Source organism: Rhipicephalus microplus, chromosome 5 (genome assembly GCF_043290135.1).
Source record: "Rhipicephalus microplus isolate Deutch F79 chromosome 5, USDA_Rmic, whole genome shotgun sequence".
NCBI lineage: Eukaryota > Metazoa > Arthropoda > Arachnida > Ixodida > Ixodidae > Rhipicephalus > Rhipicephalus microplus.
In genome coordinates, this window is record NC_134704.1 from 194,955,897 (window position 1) to 194,983,030 (window position 27,134).

At 43.2% G+C, this 27,134-nt stretch overlaps 1 long non-coding RNA gene across 4 annotated transcripts in view; it reads right to left on the reverse strand.

Annotated features, from left to right (window-relative positions):
- Positions 1-1,274: 1,274 nt before the first annotated feature.
- The window catches only part of LOC142818076 (uncharacterized), a 128,462-nt gene continuing 102,602 nt past the window's right edge, over positions 1,275-27,134 (reverse strand). For all 4 annotated transcript variants that reach the window (XR_012895543.1, XR_012895540.1, XR_012895541.1 and 1 more), the window contains 2 exons: positions 3,914-6,536; positions 1,275-2,287 (listed from right to left, as the gene is read on the reverse strand). This is a non-coding gene — a long non-coding RNA (uncharacterized LOC142818076). The remainder of the gene's footprint in view (positions 2,288-3,913; positions 6,537-27,134) is intronic.

The window sequence follows — 27,134 nt, forward strand, 5'->3', positions numbered from 1 at the left end:
ATTTGTTATCTACTATGCGGGAAAAAATCAGAATCAGAATCATAACGCACAAGTTTAGAAACACACACACACTTACACACACACACACACACACACACACATATATATATATATATATATATATATATATATAGAGAGAGAGAGAGAGAGAGAGAGGGAGCTGTAAATAAGCCTTGAGTGAGTTTGTAGTCAAGGTTTTTAGCATAATGACAAAAGCATGTTATATAAGACCACATATTTTACCACACACATTCTTTCCTATCCATTTTATTTTCACTTGTGTGGGCACTGGCAACACCCTCAATATGCGCCCTTTGACGGCTGGTGTCTCTAACATAAAGTTTTATTGTTCTAAATAATTTATTTGTTATCTACTATGCGGGAAAAAATCAGAATGTTAAGATGTATAAAAAAAAGTCTCGTCACATAAAAGATGTCTATTCATAAAAAAATTAAGATTAGAAAAATAGAAGATTGATCCTCACTCACACTGATCTCACGATTACAATCGGTGCTGTAGGTCATAGCTCATGTTTTCTATTGTCAATCTTTTTAGTTGTATGCTATCTAAAATAAATTAGTGGATTCGACTATTTCCATCTTGATAAATTATTTTTCATAAATTTTGGGGGAAACTTGCATTCTCACATGCATAAAAGCTCAATTCTGCTACACCGAACTTGAAAAAGCGCAATGTGCAAAGATGCTGTATCTAGTGCATATTATCTGCGTGTCTTTTAAAGTGAATATATGGCTGCTGAAATATTTAACAGACTTTGAACTTCATGCACCTTTAATTTGCAGGTATGCATGTCTGTGTGCTGACGAAGCATCCATAAATTGGGCATGCACGTGTGCAGGAAGGGGTCTTGGATAGATGTCATTCATTCTGGTCAAAAAATGGGTAGCATAGGCTATATACGCACTCTGGATTAATTTTATGGTCATTAAACACACAAAATTATTCAATATAGCTTGCTTTAGGGTATATATTTACATATTGTCTACTTTCACCTTGAACATTGCACCATGCAGCCGGCACTCTGCTGAGCGCTTCTCGTGCGCTCTTGGGTAACTAGCACACAAACGTACAGACAGCTGTAAGTGCGGCCTTAACTTTGTTGACTGCTGGAGAACGGCGGCTTCGCCAAATCACTCTTCCTTTGCGGTAAAGCTAACTTTGCTCTTGGAATGTTGCAAGCTTAACTATCATTCAGCCCTGTTCTTAAGAAAAACTTACTGCACTTTTTAAGAAGTGCAGTAAGTGTGGCTTGTGCTATCCAGAGCAGCAATAAAAAAGCCGAGGAGCAGCACCAGAACAGGGTAAGGCACAATTGCAGCACCTCTCAATAACAGTGCCGCATTCTCAATTTGCCTCCACATAGAAACAGCAAAACACTGCTGCCAACTTACCAGTAGCTTCACTGCAGAGCCATTGTGTTTTAAAAGACGATGATGCAGAATCCCCACCTAGAGCAGTCACGGTGCTTCAGTGCTAGTTTTATAAGCGCCTGCGAGAGGCGCTCCATAGAGAACCGGCCGCATGGTGCACGTGTTCAGGGTGGAATGTGCGAATTGTACAACTGTTCCAGTATTAACAAACCGTATGTGGCCTGTCACGCAGCATGGTCTTCAGAGTATAGAGAGTTCTGCATTTCTAGCCATCTCCCGCATCGATCGTAGATTTGGCACACTGGTACGTCGACATGGAGCACTCTTCTAGCACCTGTTTAAAAGGATGTTATGGCATGACAGCACCTTTAGTCAAAGGGTGCACCCACTACACCCTTTTAAATATTTGCCCTGCACCCTTTTTATAAGGGTGCTGAACTCTGCATCCTTTCTCAGCACGCATTTTGATCACCCAATTGGGAGCAAAGGGTGCTGGTCCGGCGACAAGCTCCTTTAAAACGTTGTAGGTGAGATTTATTTTAGTGTGTAGGGTGAAGCTACGCTGCAGAAAAATAAATAATACTGTATTTTACCCACAATGGAAGCTGATAACAACCTTGAAGGAAACTGAAATTAAAACACAGCAAGGGGTATTTTAGCCCGTTACATCTCATTACCAGAGCAAATGATGACATATGATAAACTGAAAGCGCGTAATCACTCATATAAATATTCTTTGACGGAAAATTATAATCAAGCTTGAGCGAGCAGGGTTTCTTTTTCAAATATATTTTTCGAATGGGGCTTTCTTGAAAAAAACTTGCTTCTTCAACAATTTTCTTTGCACTGCTTGTAGAAAAGCAACCTTTTGCAGAAATATTGCAGAGGCTTTTTTCTGCGAAAACAATATTCACAATAACTGTAAAAACAGTCTTACCTCACGGAAAGCGAAACGTACAACAAAACACCTTAACCGGTTTTTGCCATATGGCTCGATTGTTGCTTACAAAATCTGACCTGTGGGCATATTTAGCTCATTTTGTATTAATTTGGAGTCATTGCACTTACTAATCATGGTTTGGCCTTCCATAATGCACAGCACCAACTGCAGCAAGCCTATCATGTTTGCTTCCAAAGTTTATTGTGTGCTTTGGCCATTGATCAATTTAAACACCTGGTTGTTAACTTTGTAAACAGCATTCAAACTTTTCAAGAAGTAAACCAATCAGTGCTGTCAACTTCTGCATTCCAGCCGGCAGCACTGAAAGCTAATAACATGCACAATCTCTGTGCCGAGACACCATGAACGGGACAGAATGCCACTCGAGTGACCTACATAGTTTTCTGATATACATTGATAGTTATTGCAAATGTTACTGAGCAAGGACGAGTGGAGTGATGAAAAAATTGACAGATGTCGTCTGTTGTGTAACAAAATAAGGGATTATTTCCCTTATGAAACCTGTGCGGACCTACTCAATCGGTATGATTCACCTTACATCCGTATTTTCGTTCTTCGAAAATTACATTGATGCTTGTTCCTTTTATTTGCAGGTTTTTTCATTGACCCCCTCAAGGCGGAAAAGTATTCCCTGCAAGACCTCCAGAAAAGATACAAGTACCTACATCACTGCCTTGCACAGAATCGTGCCCACCTGCACTTTTATTCCAGCTAGGTTTTCAAAAATGTTCTCAATTATTTTATTTTTCTTAAATAAAACTGCAATTTTTGTTATAAAAATTGAGTTTTTTGTGTCAACTTTACTTGTAAAGATTCATGTGAACGCTGATGAATGCGTTTTGGATATCCTCTCACTGCCTTTACACTGCATGAAATTTCCTGCTAGTGTAGCCGAAATAAATTTCTTTCAGTTATTTTCACTGCTATGTGCAAATACAGCGCAAGTTCTATACGGGTGACAATAGAACATACAACAGACAATAGACTATACAATGCACAATAGATGACACTACAGACAATAGACTATACAATACACTATAGATGATACTTCACAAAATAGCCTATACAATACACAATATACTTTGTGTATGGCAACAGACAACAAGACAGACAATAGAAAACAGAGGACAAACAACAGTGCGGCAGACAACAGCATCCCAAAATACGAAAGGCTAGAGAACTTCTGTTGTGGTATCCTGTTGTCATTTTCGACTGGTTATTTAAAATGGTAACACTAATACAGCAAAAGCTTGGTAATTCGAAGTCACTTTATGCCTGCTGTAAAATATGTAAGGTTTTAGGAGGGCCATAAGAAATTGTAAATGCTGCGCCAAGAATAAAATGTTCTACGTTACGTTCTTCATGCTCTAACTGTAGAGTGACAGCGTACAAGAAGTAAAACTTCAAATTAGTCTGACAACGAACTCAGGACTTCACCACAGATCGCTAGCGCGAGGCTACTTCAATATTTCACATGCACTCACGTACAGGGCTAGAAGCGCGTTTTATGCACACGGTAACATACGAAAACGGTAATAGCCATTAGTCCCGAATACTTACTTGCCAAGGAACTTCGAAAGGATATTGCGCGTTGTTCTCCGGATTCTCCACTTCTACCCAAAATGTCATATACGCCTTTGTCCTGCAGAAATATCGCTCATTTGCAGGATGAAAGTGTTTGGTGTAGCTTGCCGGAACAGGATATTCCCTCTTATTGAATGCATCTAAAAAACGAACTAGCGCAAACATTCTTCCGTTAGGTCTAAATGTAATGACAGAAATAATTTACTTGTAGGGTTTTGAAAGAAGAGATAAATTAAGTCAGCACCTGCAGCGAGCAATCTAGTCAGCACCATAGGACACTATAATAGCATAGTAATCTATCCGGATGAATTTAAATGGCTTGGATTTGGGAACCAACATAGTTATATATGGCTACATATAGCATAGTTATATATGACATAGTTCCATGAGCCAGCGCTCACACCAGGAATAGTGTGAGCGCTCGCTCATGGATTTTAACCCGAGTAAATGTAAAGTCGTTTCATTTTATCGCCGCCGCATGCCGCTTGTGTATCCGTTCGCAGTTAATGCCATCCCGCTAGAAAATGTTCCGTCATTCAAGTATTTGGGCGTCACTCTTTGTAGCGATCTTTCATGGAACATACACATCACTAATATCATTTCATCTGCAAATAAAACACTGGGTTTCCTTAAACGCCATTTACGCCTCGTTCCACAACACCTAAAATTACAAGCATACGAATCCATCGTTCGACCTTAACTAAAATACGCATCGCCAATTTGGGCACCTCGACAATCTTATCTTACACATGCCATCGAATCGCTTCAAAACCGGGCCGCTAGATTTATTCACTGTTCATACTCTTCAACTGTCAGCGTATCTGGATTGAAAGCAGAATCTGGTTTACCAGATCTAGAACTTCACCGTCGTATAGCCAGCCTGTCATTGTTCCACAAACTTTTTCATAGTCCATTGCATGCCCCACCTTATATCGTTCCTGCAACACGCATATCTCACCACACGAGCCATTTGCTTCAAGTTGCTCGGCCACGCTCCCGGACTTCTACTTTTTTTGCCTCGTTTTTCCCACGTACCGCACCAGACTGGAACGGCCTTCCCAGTGAAATCGCAACCATTCTTTGCCAACCATCGTTCATAGAAAATATCAATAATCACTTTTTATGTTAAATCTTTGGCTTCTATGTTTTGTGTTTATGATTACCCACCCCTTATGTAATACCCCTCGCGGGTCTTTAAGGAAATAAAATGAAATGAAAATGAAATGAAGGTATTCCTAACAAGGTGGTGACTATGACGTCATTTGGCTTACAAAAAATGTTCTGGCTTCAGGAAATTCTAAAACTAACTCAAGCCAAGCATTAGGAGAAGAACGTCAACCACGTTAATGTCGTCGCTACGTTGCAGTGGCCTGCTTTTTTGGTCTTTGTCCATTGATGCTTAGCCACAATAGGTTTTGTGGCAATTCCGTTCTGTATTCATTTTATTTGCAGTATGTGGCAGTCATGAACTTCATTCAATTTCTGTCGAATTAACGACCGGCACAGTAAATAAGAACAATAGAAGCCGCAAGTGATATCTCGAGCCTGAAGATAGGAGTGATCCATTACCTAGATCGACTATGCATGCAATTAAAAAAACTGCAACCCAGTTCAGCAGATCCTGAACTAAAAGTTGATTTTGATGCTTCTGCAGCAACCACCGATCAACCTGATTCGCAAGCCGATAGGTGTGGAAGTGAACCAGCCGAAGACTGCAATGACAACAGTTGCTCTTTTTTCGGTGACGGTGAATCAACGGCAAGCCATTTGAGATTTCCAAGTGGTGAGTCGAGTTCAGCCCAGCCGCTCAATAGTTACGCCAGTTCCAGCTTCTTTCGGAAGTAGTTTCAACGTTCTATTGTCAATGCGAACAAACTGTCTGTTGGGGACGCTCTTGTGCTAGCATTTGAATTTGCTATAAAGCACGGCCTCACATGGACTGCTATTGAGGATCTCCTGATGTACAGCAATCAACCCTTGGGAGCTGATATATTACCGGAGAGTACATACCCCTTCAGGAAGTTTTCTGAGGCTTCATAAAAAGAAATGAGTTTTTTTTTCTTGTATTGTCCGGATTGTAACCGTCTGTTGGCAAAGACAGTTGGGAGATTAGAAGAGCGCAACAGAATGGCTTCTAAGCGTTGCACCGCACTGGTCACCAGTTATCATCAAAATGTTTCTTGGGAGCTTGCCACTGAAATAGGAGCTTGCTTCTGTACTTCATGGCGATACCTTGAGGCAGGAACTTTACGAGTTAGTGAGTGGCAGCAAATACAGACAAAATGAAGATCCGATGACAGACATCACTGATGGTGCCTCCTACAAGAAGCAGCGACCAGCATTTGGCTGCAAAAAAACAAGATATCACATTAACTGTGAACACGGACGGAAGTCCTGTGTTAAATTGTCGAACTATTTGATCAGGTTTGTTCACTTCACATGACGAGCTGCCACTGGACATTCGCTGGAGCCATGTTATTATTGCTTTATTGTGGTACGGAAGGAAGCACCCCGTTATGACTTTACTTTTTCAGGCATTCATCGCGCAAATGAAGAGCTCCTTGCAGAAGTAATCCACTGGAGCCAAAGTGTAGAACACCTGCATTCAAAGAAGCATGAAGAGTATTACTGTTCTTCTAGGTTTGACAACACCTTGATTATGTATATCTTGAAACCAGAAATTGCATTATCTGCCAGTCTAACTATGCCTATTTATTTTCTTTCCGTTTCTCCATATTTTTGTTGCAGGCAATGCTACGTATTTGCATCCTAAATTACGATTTCTGTATGATAGTGTGATGTGCCCTTTTTTGTTTTATTTTTAATACAATAATGATACCTTCGGTTGCACGATAAAATTATGTTCTTCAATCCCCGGGAGATAAGAGGTTAGAGAGAACACACATTGCAAAGCACACACAATGAGTGAATTTTCCTAAGCCTCACTAATACATGCCTAATACAACACTTTTCAGACTGCATGCTATAAACATTTACTTTTGTACTAGTTCATATGAACTAGACCTACTTCGCGTATTCATGTTATACATTCTGCTAGTTATGTAGGTGTTTTGTTAAGAACTAAAAATATAACTTGCCGTTATTCTTGTTAACGCGTTCCGCAATACAGGCATTGCAGATTTTCAGCCAGAGCTTCAATTTAGAATGTCCTGAAGTTTAATGGCTACTATTGTTGTCCATGGTGCCTCCATCCAGGGTAGTTCATTTAATGTGCCGTATTATTGTCTATCCTCACATGTGTCGTGTGAAGTTGTTAAATTTCTGAACAGGGCTCTGAATATTTTGTGTCATTCTTCAGGTAGTGTCAAGTATCTTGTAACAGTGACTGCTGAAGACCAGGATGCAGCTCTGATAGAGTGAGACATGAAGACAGCAGCAGATCTTCAGGGTACAGTCAGAGGTGTGAAAAGGTCTTCGCCACTAATAAATCTCTGGCTTCGACATTGTGTGCAGTTCCCTTCCTGACTATATGCACGTTGTTTTGGTTAGTTTGGTGCGCCAGTTGGCAGACATAGGGTGTGCAAGTGTAGGCACAGAGCACCACATTGGCAGTGCCAGGACTTTGGCTAAAACTAATGATTGCTTCCTGAGTCAAACGCCCTCACTGTGCTTCAAGAGGATGCCCAAATCCCTCAAACTTCTACTGGAAAGTGTCTGCCTACTTTATTACAGAATTCTGCGCCAGAAATGTACTTTGGTTCCACTGTTCCTTGAATATTTTGCATTTTTGGTGTCTGTGGTGTACACTCTATCGAAGGGCGGCCTTGTAACCGTATATGTCGCTTCCGGCACATAAGAGAAGACTAAATTTGTAGTAATGACCCAGTGTCATTATGGAGGAAGTAAAATGACCTCTAATATGCGCACATCGCGCATATTAGAGGCCAAGAGCATGCCGCAGCGTGGGCCAGTCTGGGCAGTTTCATGCTTTCAGTTTAAAAGCACATGGGGCGCCTAGTACACACAGTTTCCCAATGCAATGACATTCCGTTTTATATCCTGTCATGCATATTTTTGTTAAGTAACTTTCACTCGCTTCAGTTTGCGGCGTCACAAGAAGCCAAGGAGCTCTGTGGCCGTAGCGAGAGGAGCAACCGTCCAATACTGAATATAACTGAAAAACCGCACATATGAAAAGTATTTTAGGTGTAGTAAAACTTAAGAAGTACACTTGTGTATCAGCAGAAGGTTGAACGATGCACAGTAAGAAACATAAGTCTACCATGAAACGAGACTCCAGTGAATTAAAGGTGTGATTTGAATACGCGATTGTAGAAAACACAGTGAACATTTCGAAGTTGGATAGTACGTGAGAAGTTTTTGTTATCTCTGCTTTGTACCACATCGAGAGCTTTGAATGGGTTGACCACCTGAAGGTGGCAGTCAATTCCGGCTTGAAAAAGATACGTTCTTTCTCACTTGACAGTGGTGATGAACACGATTACAATATCGCCTAATCCTTGCTGCCTTTTCGCTGCAGATCACTGCTTCAGCGCAGCTGCTCTTTGCACTGGAATCGGCGCAGATCATCGCACGCACATACGTGATCAGCTGGCCCAAGAAAACTGCGACGAGGAGGTGCTACCATCCGCTGTTTCCGGTGGCACTGCAGCATCGTGAGGCAGCGGAGACATCCATAAAAGGCTACGTCGGCTGCGAACGGCCTTCACTTGGCAGTGGCGACGAACACGCTTTCGATATCGCCTAATCCTTGCTACCATTTCGCTGCAGGTTAGTGGTTGAACATTGTCGCTTTTTTTTCTTTTTTTTCGTCGTGGCTACCAAGCTTGTGAAAGTTGTGACTTTTTTTCACTGAGGCGTAAGCGCATATTTTTGTTGTGGAACTATAAAAAAGAACTGTAAAGCTTAAGGAAGAACTACAGGCAGAATTCAATCAAGAGCTTGCAAAGTATAAAAACATGATAGAACTAGATCTTCAAACGGAAATTTTAAAATTAAGAACTGAGCAGCGAATTATGACTAACAGCATTGTATTTTCTCACCAAATTAATGAGGAACTGAAGCAAAGTCTGAGCAAACAAAGGCGTGAGACTAGATATCTAGACACCAATCTACATCAATGAGCCCCTTTTCCCGACTTTGAAGTGGCTACTTGGAATGGCAATAGAAAAAAAAACATGAATGCGACTGGAAATCTGTGTGGACAGCGAATGGCAAGATTTTCGTGAGGCAAAGCGAGATTTCAGTTGTAATCTATATTCATGATGAAAGTTCTTTATATAAGATACCTTCTAGTTCGTAAAGGCTCACTGATTGGTCCAAGGAAGATGGAATACCACCAGGTCGTATTGCCTCATTTACTGAGTGCTCAAAACAGGTTCGATTAGACTGTGTTGCGTATCAAGCTCTATCTGCAGAGTTTGAGATCGACGTCATATACTACCTTCTCAATGATTTCCAGTACAAGTTTCAAGTCATCAAGATGACTGAAACATGATATGATGGTGCAAGGGGCCGGCAGAAATTTAATTGATATGAAGCATTTTTCCTTGACCATCGTTACAGGTATGATAGAGGCATTTCTATTCGCGTGGACGGTCGCTGGAAGTATAATTTAGTATCGAATTTCTCTGTCACGTGTGCTGACTAGGAAGTATTGGCACTCGGGCACATTTCTAACATAATAGCTGCTGCGTATCGTTCTCCACGGGGCAACATTTCGAGCTTTCAATGGTTTCTTGATACATTTCTGTAAAACGTATCGTCCATTAATTTTACCCTGGTATGTGGTTGAGATTTCAATGTCAAGATTTTGCATTATAGCCCTATTACCACAGATTTTTTTAACATGCTTCAATGTGCCTGATTTAGCAATGTCATTTCCGCCGCAACACGTGTTACACCCTTATCTGTCTCGTCCCTGGACTTATAATTAACAAATATCGAAGTCGGTGCATTTCAGTTCGGAACAATTTAATCAGATATAAGTGATCATGGCCCGGTATTTATGTGTTATTCCCACAAGCCGAATATTAGGGAGATGTATCGTGAACCGTACAAATTGCACACTGTCACAAACCAAAGTTTGGAATCTTATGAAGGATATTAGCGAACACGATTGGTCTTTTTTTTTTTCAGCACAACTTGTGCAGACGAAGCCTATCGAAAATTGTTTGCTGTGTTTGTACATAAATTCGCAAAACACTTCCCATTCAAGCAAGTTAAACTATCGAATAAAATACGTAAACCATGGGTGACTCCTTTCTTTCTAGTATGATACGACCTAAGAATGAACTTTACAACTTATTCTTGATAGTAAGACTGCTGACAGATTTGTCAGAGTTAAAATAAAACGCGTAACAAACTGAATCGGAATCTTAAGCGATCTAAGGTAACTTACCACGAGAAAATGTTTGCTGAAACCATCCAGCAATCACCTGACGTTGTTTGGCGTTTTATTATTGATTTGCTCGGTCACGGTAAACGGGACTCCACACCAGTTAGGATTACCGTTAACCATGTCGAGATATCTTGAATAAATATTTTGTCAATGGGGGTGTATCAGCAAACGTGCCTTTGCAGGCAGATTGTTTAAGGGCTACAACAGGAAATAAATGCCCCGACAGTATTTTAGCACAAACGGCTGAACAAGAAATATAAACGACATTCATAAACCTAAAGAACAATAAGGCACTAGACATTGACAACATTCAAATAAAACCTATGAAATATGTCTTAGATTGCTTTACTCCTGCGCTCAGCCACATTCTTATATTTGACAATTGAGTCGGGTGTTTTTCCAGAAGACATGAAAAGAAGCAGAGTAACCGTGTTGTTAAAGTGTGGTGACAGTAACATGGTGACAAATTATAGACATATATCTATTATTCTTGGTTTTCTAAGGAATTAGAAAAATATATCCACACGCGTATATCTGCCTTCTTTTGCTCCAGAAATGTTAACACTGAGTTTTCGTTTAGCTTTAGGAAAGGAAGGTCAACGGAGACGGCCCTACGAACATTTAGGGAAATGATTCTGCAAATTTTTGAACGAATTCTTTTACGTTAGCTGATTTGTTTCTTTATTTCAGCAAGGCTTTTGATTGCATTATTCTTACCATTATACTGCTTAAGCTAGAGTCATACGGAATCCGTGGCACTTCATTTGATGAACTCATACTTGCAAAACAGATAGCAATGCGTTCAATTAAGCACTCATGTGTCCTCATCTTTGCCTGTTCTAAATCGTCCCCAGGTTTCCGGCCCACGAGCAGTAGGCATGCTTTCCCGCACGGTTGCGGCGGGGCCCCACGTCACATGGGACCGGAGAGCAAAACGATAATAACTCCTCTTCGTTTTTGATTTTCTGATTGCTGTGACGGTTTCAAGTAACAACTGTATGAGCCTTTTTTTTTTCGGAGTTAAACTTTCGTGTTTGCAATAGTGCGAGTTACCCAGCCTATTAAAAGATAATGCACAGCCCTTATACGCGCTCTTGAAAATATCGGCTGTTTTACCGCATTTGAATCACTACCGTGGAGACGTGCTTGAAGATATCTGCTAAGACACGTTGCCGCGCTAGTTGGTTGGGGTTCATCATTTTTGAGCGTATAGCACACCTTAGAAGTGTGGCAGCTTGGGCTAGTTCGTATGGCATGACGATAGTTGTATCGCGAGAACAAAACGACGACACAGAGACAAGAAGGACACGAAAGACACGAGCGCTAACCTCCAACTCAGTTTATTGCGCAGAGCGCGAAAATATATAGAGGAGACAGTGACCATGTGATAAAAACCATATGCCACAAAGAGCAGAACATGAGTAAGAAGAAAAACAAAAACAAACAACACAAATACAAAGGCACTGAAAAACAGCACAGGAAAAACCTAGAAGAAAACGAAACAGAAAGGTAAAGATAAAATAGCTACCTGCCCGCACCGAAACCTTCGAAGAACCTGCGTTCCTTCTCGGACAAAGCCACGGAGGGCTTGCTAATACAACGCACCTGTTCGCGTGCCATCGGCGCAGCCTCGACAATGACCCGCGTGCTTTCATCTCTGTGTTTGTACAGCGTCGCTGTGTCCTTGAAGAGGGGGACACAATTGCACTAAGTGCAGTGCTGGGCAAGAAAACCATCTTTCCCGTTTCTAACATTGTTCGCGTGCTCTCTCAGCCGATCGTTCAGACACCTTCCGGTCGTTCCGACATAACAAGCACCACATGAAAGGGGGGTCCTAAAGACGACTTCCCGGGAGCAGGCCGCATACCTATTTCGACGTTAAACTCTGCATTCTGTTGATGATTTCGTTTTCAGGGGGTTGGTAGATTTGGTGAGGCTGATTAATTTGAACGGTGCCGAGAACAGGACACGAACTCCAACACGTTTTCCGATTTTTTTGAGCCTGTGTGATATCTGGTGTATGTATGGAATCACGGCTATTCTTTCACGTTCTGTTTCCGTGTTGCTCAGATTCTGTCGCTTCCTCTGCTCTGCCTTATTAGTCCGCTGGATCGTCTCAGCAACAAACGCGATAAACGCCTCGGGGAAACCTGAAGTCTTAAGGCGGGAAACTTGAGCTTTGAAGCTCGCAGAGATGTTGTGGGCGCACGACCTATTTAATGCATTCTCAAGGCAGGTTTGTGCTATGCCTCGCAATAAATATCATGACTGCTGATTTTTCCTTACTGAATCTGAAATCTAACCTATCTTCCTCATTACCGCAGATGTCCACCAATCTCTGCAAATCTTCCTTGTTGTCGGCCATTAGCACTATATCATCTGCGTACATCAATGCTGGTGGTGCCTGTTCAAAGAGTTTTCCTTGTTTGGCGAAAGAGAGGTTGAAACCCAGTCCACTTCCCTCTAATTTGGCCTCTAATCCTTGTAGGTACATCACGAATGATGAGGGTGACAGGGGACACCCCTGCCTAAGCCTCCGTTTTACCTCTGCAGATTTGGATACCTGTTTTCCCACTTTATAATTACCTTGTTACCTTTACAGATATTCTTTAAAAGATTAGTGACTACATCTTCCACGCGTAGTGTGTCCAGTATCCCCCACAATTCCTCTTGAACCACGCTATCCTGCGCTCTCTTGATATCCAAAAATGCTAGCCACAGAGGCCTGTGTTCTTTTTCTGCTAATTCGATGCACTGCGTCAGTGAGAACAGATTGTCTTCCAACCTCCCGTGTTTCGGAAACCCATCCTCCAGTTCCCCCTCATACTCTATTCATGCCTGCAGTCTTTCCTTTAGAAATCTGCAAGGCCAGCCTGTAGACCACTGATGCCACTGTGATAGGACGGTAGTTGTTTATGTAACCTTGTTCCCCCTTTCCTTTATAGATCATGCTCATTCTGCTAAGTATCCATCCATCGGGAACTTCTCCATCGATTATTATTCTGCTCACTGCCTCTCTCAAGGCCTGCTTAGACTTGGGACCTAATGTCTTTATCAGCATAATTGGAATGTCATCTGGGCTTGTTGATGTACTACTAGGAACCCTTTTCTCAGCCTTTTCCCACTCTTGTTGTGAAAATGGAGCCATTGCGCCACTTGATTTATCCTTGTCTATTGTGGTGCAAAAAGCACTTTTTTGTTGAAATTTTTCTGTCGCCGTTGTTTTTATATATTCAATAGCTTCGTCCTCTTCTAGCCTAGCACCCTGAGGTGTAGTTATTAACCTCTCCTTTAGGCTCGTTTCATTTCCTAGGAAGTTTAGATGGTTCCAAAATTTCGCAGCTGCCTTTCTATTTTTATGTACTTCTGCTAGGCACTGAGCTCCCTTTCTTCTAATCTTTTATTTAATCAGAAGGCATGCATCCCTTCTACAGCTTAGAAAGATTTCCCATTCTTTTAACATCATCTGTCGGTTCACCCCGCTGCTTAACATGTCTGTGTTCCCTAGAGGCTTCCTGACGTTATGTTATGGCTCTCTTAACTTCCTCATCCCACCAACTTTTGGGTTTGTGTCTTCTTTTCCGGGGTGACTTGTTACGTGCCTTAGCAAGCTCTAGCTCAAACAGTATAATTAGATTTTTGTATGTCCACACTGTTTTATTATCCTCAGTGATTACTTTCTCAATTTGTTTAGTGGCTATTTCAATTTTCCTGTCTGAATAAAAATTTTCCTGCAGTTGCTCATCTTGTCTCTTTGCCACTTTCACTGCTCTTCCAAAACTTAGCTTGATACGTTTGTGATCACTACCCAGACTTCTCGCGCCACCTTCCTCTATGTGCATTCCCCTGAGCTTATCATACATTTTATGTGACATCAGTGCGTAATCTATTCTCGACTGCTGCCTTCCTACCTCCCATGTTATTTTCCATTCACACTTCTCAGTACTGTTGCAAAAGATTTAATCAAGCCTTTCACACATATCCATGATCATTTTGCCTGTCGGGTTAGTATACCCATCTATACCTTCTATGTGTGCATTCATAACTCCTAGTATAATAATCTCGCACTCTCCTCCTAACTCCTTAATGTCATTTGATATACACTCTACCATCGCTGCGTTTTCCTTTCTGACCTTAGCTCCCGTCCACAAGTACACGAAACCAAAAAGTGTCATTTGCCCTGCCACTTTCCTTTTAGCCATAAATGTTCCTTGCACTCCTGCTTGACCCTTTGCCAGTCTGTACTTTTATGAATGAATGCCCCAATACCACCCCCCGTTCTGCTGCCTTCAGTTCCCATACAATATTCCCACGCGTAGTCCGTATGATTAGGAGGTTGTTTCATGTCCCTGAGATGTGCTTCTACAAAACCGTATACCATCCTTCTCTCCTCCCTTAGCTGTTCTTCTATCTCTTTCCACTTCAGCCTGTTCCTAGCACCCTGCATACCCTATGTCTGAATTGGTTCGGCGCTCGTGGCTACGTCTATTTTTGCCCCGGACTCCACCTATCTTAGATACTTGTGCCACAATAGAATTGTATCCGTCCATACCACCTGTCAAAAAGTATCCCTGGTTGTTTTCCTCGTTACTAGCTATCCTGCACCCTGAAGGGCCCGCTTGCCCCCCAAAACGCTTCTGCGCGTCCTGCAAGTCGCCAACCCACCTCATGACCTAGCCGCCCATAGAAGTGAATTCTGTCTCGTTGAAAACCACCCCACCTATGCACCTCTCTGTTTATTTCCACCACCTTAAAGCCTTTCTCTCGACTCATCCGCCATATATCTTAGTTTGCGTTGATGATGATGATATATGGTGTTTTTGGCGCAAGGGCCATTTGATGGCCAAAGAGCGCCAGTTCATGAGACAGGAATGTGGACAATGATTGTGACTAGCGGCTGTATAAGGGCCATAAAATTCCTCGCAGTAAAGCGGGTAAAAACATACAATTAATAAAGTCATGACCATGCCGTGAAAGGTGTGTGTGGTGCGAATAGATGGCAAAAGTTCATGATAATAAAACAATGGTGGACATGTATGGCATTAGCACAAGTGCCTCACTCATTCATACCCTTGCGTCCAAGGGCCGTAAGGCAAGTGCTTTTTTGTGTAGCCACCGCAGCGAAAACCTCTCTGGAGAGGTCGTGCTACGGTATGCCCGGGTATATGACATGAAAGCTATGAATTTCTTTAAAAAACGCTAACAATTATTTGTGACTAAAAAGCGGTTCCCTACCGACAAAAATTGTAGGGTGTAAAGGTATATGTTGTCGGTAGGATAATGGAAAGTGTTGTCTTCTTAGAGTGTCTAACTGTTTACATTGAATTAAAACGTGAAGAACTGTTATGCCTCACCAGATTTATTACAAAATGGTGGATCACCACCGGATAAAAGATGTGTGTGTGTGTTGTGTATGTGTGTCCTATCCTGAGTCTTGTTAGTGTTACCTCTGTTAGACGTGATTTTGATACTGGTGGCCAATGGCCAAGGTGTGGCTTGATAACGTGTAGTTTGTTTTGTGTGTGTGTATCCCACTTGCTCTGCCAGTAGTCCCTGAGTTTTCGTTTGAGAGACGGCTTAAGATCAAGGGCCGGGATTGATGAAGGTGTAATGGCGGTGCTTTCGTGGGCGGATGCCGCAAGCTTATCCGCCATCATGTTGCCTTGAATCTCACGGTGCCCTGGCACCCAGCACACAACTACATGGTGGTTGAGTGTGTAAAGTGTGCATAAAATGGAGTAAAGTGAAACGAGGACAGGGTTTTTTTTTTTTGTTTTTTAAGACTATGCAGAGCCGTTACCACACTGAAGGAGTCTGTATACATTATTGCTTTTTGTATTTGTGATTGTTTGATGTGTTTAGCTGCCACAAGTATCGCGTCAGCTTCCGCTGTGAAGATACTTGTGCCTAGATGTAGAGGGCCAGCATCCAAAAAGGAAGGGCCAACAGCAGCGTAGGACACAGAGGAGTTAGTCTTGGAGGCATCTGTAAAGAACTCAGGACGTGTGTATTTGTGTTGAAGCTCCAGGAAGTATGTTTGAATATGGGCAATAGGTGCATGTTTTGTTACTTCTAGGAAAGACACATCGCAGTCTATAGTCTGCCATTGCCACGGTGGCGGGTATGCTACAGGAGCCATTAAACTGTGTTCAAGTGACACTCCAGTTTCTTCAGCTAGACCCTTCAGGCGAACTGAGAGGGGCTGCCTCATCGAAGGCCTGTTTTGAAACAAAATGTAGCTCGACAGATCATTAATAGTAGAGTATGAGGGGTGCTTCTTGTCTGCTTTCACCTTAAGAAAATAAACAAAGGACATGTAAGTTCTCTGCAGATGATGCGACCACTCATTTGACTCAACGTAAAGGCTTTCTACGGGGCTGGTACGAAAAGAACCCGTAGAAAGGCGGATGCCCAAATGGTGCACGGGGTCCAGCATCTTCAACGCACTTTGAGTCGCAGAGTGATAAACAATGGCCCCATAATCTCAGCGGGTGCGAATAAGGCTTCTATACAGGTTCATGAGAGATTGCCTGTCACTACCCCACGTAGTACGTGACAACACTTTTATAACATTCATGGCTTTTAAACATTTAGTTTTTAAATACTTGTTGTGCGGTACGAAGGTCAACTTGTTGTCCAAGATTAGGCCTAAGAATTTATGCTCCGCATTGACAGACAGACGTTGACCGTTCAGTTCAATGTCAGGTTCTGAGTGCACGCCTCTCTTTCGGGAGAACAAGACACAGGTGCTTTTTTCTGGGTTCAGCTGGAATCCGTTTTCCTCTGCCCATTTGGACACCTTGTTTAAATCTAACTGAACCTGCCGCTCCCACATTGCTAGGTTGCATGACTTAAAGCCAATCTGGACGTCATCTACATATGTGGAATAAAACATGTTGCGGGGGATGGACAGGTGCAAGGAATTCATTTTGATAATAAAAAGTGTACAACTAAGTACACCACCTTGCGGTACTCCCGTTTCCTGCACAAATGTTTGGGAGAGAATACTGCCCACACGGACACGGAATTTCCGATTGGACAAGTAACTCTCGATTATGGAAAGCATTCTACCGCGTACACCCAGGTGAGACAAGTCTCTTAATATGCCGAAACGCCATGTTGTGTCGTAGGCCTTCTCGATATCGAGAAACACAGAGAGGAAGTATTGTTTGTGGGCGAAAGCGTCTCGGATCTGTGCCTCGATACGCACCAGATGGTCGGTGGTGGATCTACCATCTCGAAACCCACATTTGTATGGGTCGAGCAATTTGTTTGTTTCTAAGAAGTGGAGTAAGCGGCAATTAATCATTTTTTCAAATAGCTTGCAGAGGCAGCTTGTTAACACTATAGGTCTGTAACTTGATACAATAGAGGGATCTTTTCCCTGCTTCAAAATTGGAATTATAACAGCCTCCTTCCAGGAGGAGGGGATCACACCCGAAAACCATATGCAATTATAAAGAGAGAGAAGGGTTTCTTTAGTTTCGGAAGGTAGTTGCTTCAGCATCGCGTACATTACGTTGTCAGAACCTGGGGTAGATGTATTACAGCAGCTGAGTGCTGTTCGCAGTTCTGCTAAGCAGAATGGTGCATTATATGCCTCATTTCTTGAGGATTTTCTTTCTAACTTTTGTTTTTCTATTCGTGCCTTGTAATTCTGGAAGGATTCGGAGTAGTGTGAGGGGCTCGATATGTGTTCGAAATGTGTGCCAAGAAAGATGACTTGATCCTCCAAGCTTTCCCCAAGGCTATTAACTAGTGGAAGAGAATACGTTTGTTGGCCCTTAATTTTCTTTATCTTACTCCACACTTTTCCCTCGTCTGTGTACGAGTTGATACCCGATGTAAACTTTGTCCAGCTCTCTCGTCTAGCTTGTCGGCGCGTTCTCCTTGCCTGCGATTTGACTCGCTTGAAATTTTCCAGGTTTTCTGCTGTAGGGGAATCGCGAAGCAACGCCCATGCTTTGTTCTGAGTGGTCCGTGCTTTCCTGCATGCGTCGTTCCACCATGGGACTCGCCGTTTAGAACATATGCCACTCGTTTTGGCAATACATTTAGATGCGGCATCAAGTATAAAAGCTGTAAAATACGTGACAGCGTCATCTATGGTCAGGGCAGACAGCTCAGTCCAAGTCATGTGTGTAAGACTTCTATACCCTTCCCAATCAGCTGAGTCAATCTTCCATCGAGGAACCTGCGGGGGTAGTTTATCTTTGTTCGGCGCACTCAGGATGATTGGGAAGTGATCACTCCCATAAGGGTTTTTAAAAACGTTCCACTTGAAAACAGGTATAAGGGACGGTGATGAAATGCTAAGATCTATGGAGGAGTATGTGTTGTTTGCAAGGCTAAAATACGTAGGCTCCTTCATATTTAAAAGACATAAACTAGAAGAGAAAAGGAGCTGCTCGATGAGACCTCCTCGCGCATCACAGTGAGCATCGCCCCACAGGACATTGTGTGCATTAAAATCAGCTAGAACCAGAAATGGCTGTGAGAGTTCATCTAATAATGATTTCAGATCACGTCCGTGTAGCTGTTTATGCGGTGGCATGTACACAGAACATATGGTAATGAGTTTGTTAAAAAGTACAGCTCGAATGGCCACTGCCTCCAGGGCCGTTTGGAGCTTCAGATGCTGGCATGCTATACTACGATCGACTATAATGGCTACACCGCCAGATGGTACGACAGGATCCTCCCGGTCTTTTCGGAATATAATATATTGTCGTAGGAAGTCCTTGTGCTTAGGAGTTAAGTGCGTTTCTTGCACACATAGCACTTTCGCGTTAAACTTACACAGAAGTTTTTGGACGTCATCTAAATTTCTAAGTATTCCCCTTACGTTCCACTGTATGATTTTGTCCGTAGTGGAAAAAAAATGGGAAAAAGTGCTGTGTGCAAACAAGACGGGGATTAACTCATTTTACAGGGCCTTTGTCAGGCCCTGTAATTGGCGTTCTGTCCTTTTTGGGGCGGTCGAGCGAAGCTCGCCGCTCCTTCGGCGCTTCCTGCGCCGTTTGGCTTGAACTGGTGTCCATAGCCTCTTGCGAGGCACTGGACACCCGCTCTAAAGAGCGATCTGTGCGTCGCTTAGACTTCGCCTCAATCGACGAAGTCTTTGTCCCCACCGAGCTGGGGGTTGATGGAGCGCCCTTGGCCTCGTGATTGCCCTGGCTGCTGCCAGAGCTTGTAGAGGTCACTGGTGTGGACAGGCTGAATGTGGGCAGGGCAGCGCTGGCTTTTCCCGCCGCAGGGGCTTGTGGCATTGGCCTCAGCACGCTAGGCGCGCTCCGGGCAACTGCCAAGGGCCTTTGTGGTGCCGCCCCTCATTGCACCATTTCGGCAAAAGGTGTTTTAGTGCTAATGATAACGAGACTCGTTGTCTTGCTTCCCTGAATATGATATTTTCCTTAACTTTTATAGTTATTATTTCTTTTTCTCTTTCCCGGGCTGGGCACGCTCTGGAGTATGCGGGGTGGCTACCTTCGCAGTTTGCACAGAGGATCTCGTCATGACTACATTCATCAGCACTGTGGCCGGTTGTGCCACACTTAGCAGACATCAGCTATCCTCGGCAGCTCTGGGATGCATGACCAAATCGCTGGCATTTGAAACAACGCCTCGGGTTTGGAATGAAAGGTCGGACATGGAGTTTTACATAGCCAGTTTCGAGAATCTCAGGTAAAGTGGTTGAATTGAAGGTGAGTATCAAGTGATTTGTTGCTATTTCATTGTTGTTACGTCTGATTTTGATGCACTGGACATGTATCACACCTTGGTCCTTCCATCTATCAAGAAGCTCTTCTTCACTCAGTGTCATCAAATCTTCGTCCAATACCACGCCCTTCACTGTATTCATGGTACGATGTGCGCTCACAGAGACGGGGATGTTACCAAAGGCTACAAGGTGCGAGAGTTTATTGTACTGTTCTTTGTCTTTTAATTCGAGAAGCAGATCACCACTTGCCATCTTCGTGGACTTATAGCCGGTTCCAATGGTCTCTCTGAAGCACTTGGCTACAAGGAAGGGTAAGATTGTTCTAGCTTTTGTAGATGATTGTTCGCAGTGGAGGACATGGTATTTTGGGAAAGTTTCTCTGTTTTTGGGCCAAAGTAGGAAAGTTGCGTCGGTGCGTACCCTTTTCGAAGCACGATCAGTTAAAGAGGGGGTCGGGGATCTCATGAGAAAATGTGTATTTTTTGGTAACGGCGCCTACCACCCACCACGGAGTCCAACGAGGGGACGTGGCAGAGCACGTGGGCATGTCTGCGCAACGCCAGCAGTACGCAGTTACTATAACCCAATATGGTTTACCCTAGTTTGGATAGCCACACAAGGTTAACCCTTGCCGCCAGGAAAAATTGGAAGTAAAATGAAGTGAGGAGAAGACAGGAAAGATGTAAAGTGAGAACAAAAGACGAAGATATAGGGAGAGAGAGAGATAGGAAAAGGCGACTGCCGATTTCCCCTGGGTGGGTCAGCCCAGAGGTGCCGTCTACGTGAAGCCGGGGCCAAAGGGGTGTGTTGCCTCTGCCGGGGGGCCTTAAAGGCCCAATCACCCAGCGTCGGCTCAACCCCCAGGATCCCCTTTTCCCCGAACACGGCAAAGCCACGCACGGCTAGGCGTTGGAGGGAGTCAAAACTCCCCCGTTAGCTCGGGTCCGTGGTGTCGCGACACACCAAACGCCTACTTGCGCAGGCGCCCCTGCGGGGCTTGGTTTGCGTTGACAACCGCTTTTTGCAGGTTGCTATCACGCACCGGTACCTTCGGTGTCGTGCATATCGCTACCTGTAGCTGAGGAGAAGTGGCGCGCATGTCATCGATGCCTTTCGCCAGTGTGGTTGCTAGTCCTGCTGTATCTTCATTTAAGACATCGTTTAAACCACCTGAAATTATCACAAGGTTTGGTCTATCAGCTGTAGTTTTGAGTTTTGCGCTCGCTTGCCTCATGATTGCTTCCAGCTTATGTCCTGGGAACGCCCATACTGCAACACTCTTCACCTTGTCACCCTCTTGTCAAGCCCTCGTAGCTTCATCTAGCGTTGAGATGGTGTGCTCTACGGTGCGACGTAACAAATCAAATAGCGTACGCGTGAAAAGGGAGCATTCCTATGGAAGGCACTTTTATGACCCTGTTATACAATAATTAGGGTTCGTTGAGGCAAAGATCGATAGCATAGCATAATATTAACGTATTGTTAAAAAGGACGAAGTGCACGTTTCTGAACAATCAGTGTATGTATTACAAGATCGCTCAAATCACAGCACATTATCGAGTTTTACAGGTTACATGGTTGCTATAGTTATGTAATATTATATTTAATTATTGCTAAATAACTAACGCATCCCAGATCGGGCTTTGAAATTGCAAATAATATTCACCGGGTGCGATATTACGGACGGTGGTATCACCTCGCCATCCATGCCGCTTATATCCGGCATACCCCAAAGATTCTTCTTCGGGACTCTTTTCTTTTCAGTGTATAGCAATAATGCCACTCGTGATATCCCTGAAAATCAAAAGCTTTTCTCAGATGCCTGCCTAGTTAACGCGTCTAGCGACCAAGTTTTTTTAAATAACTCTTTATCTCAAATTCAAGATTGATGCACAAAATGACAGATGATCTTTAACGCCAGAAAAACAGAGGCGATAACTAAAACCCGCAAAAAAGATTCATTAAATTCTAATAGAAACTAAACAATCAATTCTTGTCCTTTGTTTCGAAGTATACGCACCTCGACCTTGTCATCACACCTGACTTAATATGCAATGAACAATTATCCTATACTGGGAAAAATGCTTTGAAAATACTTATGACGGGCACTCCACAAGGCATCCGGTGAACCTAATGACTCATCGTCATCATCATTTATTCTACCCTTAAGGGCCTCTCTCGGGGCATTACATAAGGGGGGGAACAATCCAAGTACAAATTTCAATGAAAATGCAGTTCATGGTTACAGTTTTTGAATTACTAAAACATACAGGTAGCAACAAAAAACAAAAAGAAAACAGAGCATGTCAAACGAAATATGCAACAGTCAATTCGCGGTCCAAAATATACAGGCGGCAGAGAACAAACAACAAAGAAAGACAAACAGCGATTAAGAGTCAAGGGTAGCTAGTAATAAATCTCTAAATTTAAAAGCAACTTTTTCGCTGACAATAGCATCCGTCAAACCGTTCCACTTATAGATAGCCGTAGGAAGAAATGATTTATTAAAAGCGTTAGTAGAACCAAACAGACGTTGGATACTCAGGGAATTAAATAGGCGACGAGATGTTCGGACAGGCGGAAGTAAAAGTGAGCCATGTACGTGAGGAAAGCTGTAGTAAAGTTTGTGAAAGAGACAGAGAGGTTGAAATTTTGCGTCGAGCTGACAAAACAGGGAGACCGAGGGATGATTTGCTTTGACTGATGCTTGCTCGTTTGTCGTAATTTGCGGAGATGAATCTGGCGGCACGATTTTGGACGGATTCAAAAATGTTAATAAGGTATATCTGATGAGGGCTCCTAATTGCAGATACGTATTCCATTTTAGTACGAACAAAAGTTTCAAAGGCCAATTTGCGAAGGCTTGCAGGTGATAATGACAATGATCTCCTAAGATAGCCAAGAGTTTTTGAGGCATCGGCAGCTAGTTTGGTGATATGCTCGGTCCAGGTTAGTCTGCTTGTAATTACAACGCCCAGGTATCGGTAAGAATCCACTTGGGATAACACTGTTCAGTTTAATGAGTACGGGTGGATGACGTTAGTGTGTTTTCGTGAGACAGGCATGAACTTACATTTGGAAGTATTCGGCCTCATCATCCACTTGGCGCAGCAGTTATCAATGATGTGTAAATCTTGCTGAAGTATTAGCTGATCTTCGGGAGTTGATATACGACGGTAGATGACGCAATCGTCAGCAAAAAGCCGGACCGTTGATGAAATGCTGGAAGGAAGGTCATTTACGTAGATTAAAAAGAGGAGCGGGCCGAGAACCGAGCCCTGAGGGACGCCAGAGATTACTGGAGTAGTATCAGAATGGGCACCACCGATAACAGTGAATTGCGACCGGTGGGTTAGGAAGCACTTAATCCATGATAAGGTCAGGGGATCGAGAGAAAGTGAAGAAAGTTTGTTGATTAGTCGTTGGTGAGGGACGAGATCGAAGGCTTTGGAAAAGTCGACAAAAATAACATCAGTCTGAAATGACGAATCAAGGTTGAGATGAAGATCAGTCGTAAATTCAAAAAGTTGAATTTTGCATGAGAGCCCTGAACGAAAACCATGCTGCTTATGAAAAAAGAAAGAGTGATCATCGAGGTGACAGCAACATGTGAATATATTATGTGTTCCATAAGTTTGCAAGCGACACGTTAGTGAAATGGGGCGAGAGTTAGATGGGTCAGATCGCTTGCCAGACTTGAAAACTGGTACAACCTTCCCAAGTTTCCAATCATCCGGGATGTAACCTTCAGAAATGGACTGTTTAAAAATTATCTCTCAACATTTGCTAGAAATGCTATTAGTAGCCTTTAAAACTTTGGCAGGAATATTGTCAGGTCCGGGGGAGCTGGATATTTTCAATTTCTTTATCAGATTGCAGATGCCTTCAGAGGTAATGTCAATGGGCGGCATTTGTGAAAAATTAAATCTCGGCATGACTGGAATACTATGAAGTGGTTCAGAAGTGAAGACTGAAGTGAAGTAAGTATTCATAACGTCCGCCCGCTGTGGGAGAGGGACGTGAGAACCATCGGAGTTGGTTAAGGTTATATTGTGCGTGTTATTTTTAGGGTTGAGAAGTTTCCAAAACTTCTTTAGATTAGTTCGGGCAATGTTAAGCAAGTCATCATGAAAAAATTTCTTCTTGGAGCGCTTCAACAAGTGAGTGTATTCACGAAGGCATGCGAAATATCTGTTTCATTTTGATATTTACTCAAAGTTTTTAGCAGCGCGAAAAAGACGCTTTTTCTTTTGAGATAGTTTCTTTAGGAGATTAGAATACCAGGGTCGCTGAGCATCGCCTGGAACACGAATAATGACTGCATGTGAAACGTGCGTAATACCAATACTAGAATATTCATCGGTTGTCGGGGCCCGCACACGCAAACCTACACAGTAAAGCTTGAATCAATACAGCAAAAAGCTGTGAAATTCAAATTCAATACCTAAAATTAACACATCTCTGTCAGTTCTTCTGGAAAGCGTGAAACCAGAAACCGTGGAGTGGAGATGTTATCATGAAATAATGAAGATGTTCTATCTCGTATATAATAAGAAACTGGCAATAAAAAACTAATTATATCGAGCCAATTTCGTGCCACCAAATGCGTGCCTCCAATCTTGAAAGAGTGACTGAGCCCCTATATACAAGTACCTTTTTTTTCGCACAAGCAGAGAGTGGATTAATTTTCCACCCGAGATTCTTGAAAGTGTCAATCTCTACTAGTTTCTTTGAGCGTTAGCTGTTCCGCATGGCTCATAACTACATCAACATATAGAATACAGTGCGCTTCATTTTAATACCCATCTTGGTCAGACTGCTTGCTTGAGGTTCAATGCCTCGCTTCTGCACAATTCTTCAGTGCTTCGATTCTACAATGTCTAGCTTCTTAATATTCCTGACTTTATTTTTGCTACAGTTGGCATACGAGTTATTTTTACTTTTTTACCCGAAGAACATAACCTAGTGGGCACTGTTTTCATAGGTTTTGTTTTGTTTAGTGGATTATGGCCATTTTTGAGGTAGTTGACCGTATTTCATGTCACTTGTCTTTTTTGCGTTTCGAATCATCGCGCTTTCGTTCAACACAATCTATACTGATGCACCTCGTACACAATTTTGGGTCGACTGTGCCATACACCGCCGATCAAAGACCAGCACTAGACTGGCAGTTTTTCTCTTAAATAAAAGAAATCTATATTTAAATAAATACACTTTCGCTTTTTTGTTACGCAACTCTCCAATTGAACTATAGAAACTAAAAAAAGGCAAGTAAGTAAACAGAGAGAGATATATAATGCTGAAAGGTGGGGAGGTTGATTTTTCAAAAACAAATAACCCTGTTTGCACTGTGTTATGTCCACGGTAACCAGAATATCAAATGTACGTAACAGGGGACGGAGTTTCTTACTTCCAAGAAAGGCATTTGCACGCAGCGCGGTCTAAACAATCCGAGCACTGGCTATCGAGTCCGCAGTGGGCCATAAAAGGGGCGAGGAGTACAAAGGAGAGGCAGCCAGTGCGCGGGCCAACTGCATTATTGCCCTGACAATCAGTCAGTCTCTGTGCGCGCGGCGTCAAGTATCGTGGGAGGGGGGGGGGGTTTGAGGGGATGGGCAAGGCGCCTCTCTGCAGCTGCTTGGAAGCAGAAATACTCGGTCTAAAGCCCCTTCATGCGTTTTCTCGTAGAAGACGCGATAGAGGGGCTTTATTTCAACAAGCCAAAATCTCCGGCAGAAACTTTCTTTTTTCTACGATGAACGCCATCCATTCGGGCATTTTGTGAAACTGGTGGTTGACCACTGGTTGTCTTTTGTGCAGTCACCGGCAACACGAGGCGTCTTCCTTATCTGGTGTGACCTTTCAAGGTTGTTCTCGTAGAATGGCTGAGATGTGTGTTCGCAGCTCACAAGAAAACATGAGACTCCTTGGTACCTGGCCCGTCTGGCCTGTTGTGAGTTGCTTAAGAAAAGAACCGTGCGATGCGCCTCTTTAGTGGTTCCGTAGAGTCTTGCAAGAGCACCTTTTAGCTCTACTACGTAGCGTTCGGCCTGTCTATTTGTGGCTAAGTGGTTTGGAGCGAAATTCCCCATTGTGAAGCAGTTGTCACTCATAGGATTTCTGTATTTTGGCTGACACGAATGCCATTCAGTTGTATGAAACAACCGTGTTGGGTAATGCGATAGTTTCGAACAACAAGCGAAGGAAATCGATGACAGCTGTCGATATCGTTTTGTTCACATGGCGAATTTCAGCCCATTTACTGTGGGCATCCAGAATTACCAGAAATGTGTTCCAAGGTGTGCTCGGTATTCTCCAGTCCTGTGGTGGAGCTCATGGCGAAGCGCGCCGATTGAAGTGGCAGGCTGTGCACTCTGCAGCTATGTTGACGCCCTTGCCAATTCCTGGCCATTACATGTAGCTGTGAGTACACTTCATTGTGATCACGCCTCGGTGTCCGGCATGAATGAGAGTCATTGCTTGTTGTTGAAGTGGGCCATGAATGACAACTCGTGGTCCCAACTAGATACAACCATGATGACAGCTGAACTCCGTTTCTGTCTTGTTAAAAGCATTGAAGTTCTCATCCTTGAAGTTTTGAACTCTACCCTCCATCAGGACGTTGTACAGCTTGAAGAATGTCGGGTCATCTTGCGTGGTCATTGTGGCTTCGTCGGCTGTTAGTTGGGAGCCTTGGTAACGCTTCAAACATGAACACGCAGCCAGCTTTAAGTGTATCCTCAATGGTTTCTCTGAGGGGTAGGTGGCTCAGTGCGTCGGTCGTTCCGTGCTTGTTTCGAGGACTGTACACGACGTCGTAGTCTTATGCTGACATCTGAATGCACCATTGGACCATACGAGGTGAAAGTAACTGTGGAATCTGTTTCTGGAGCCCTAGTATACTCAGGAGTGGTCTGTGATCAGTAAGAACAGTCAGATGTCTACCCGCGATGTTCTGAAGAAAAGGTGTGGCTCCATAGACGACGGTCAGTCCTTCCTGATAAACCTCAGAATAATTTAGTTCTGCAGGGGTCATTGTGCAGGAAACGAACATTATCGCAGGGTTTTCTGGTTTGGATTAAGTTTCGTTTCCC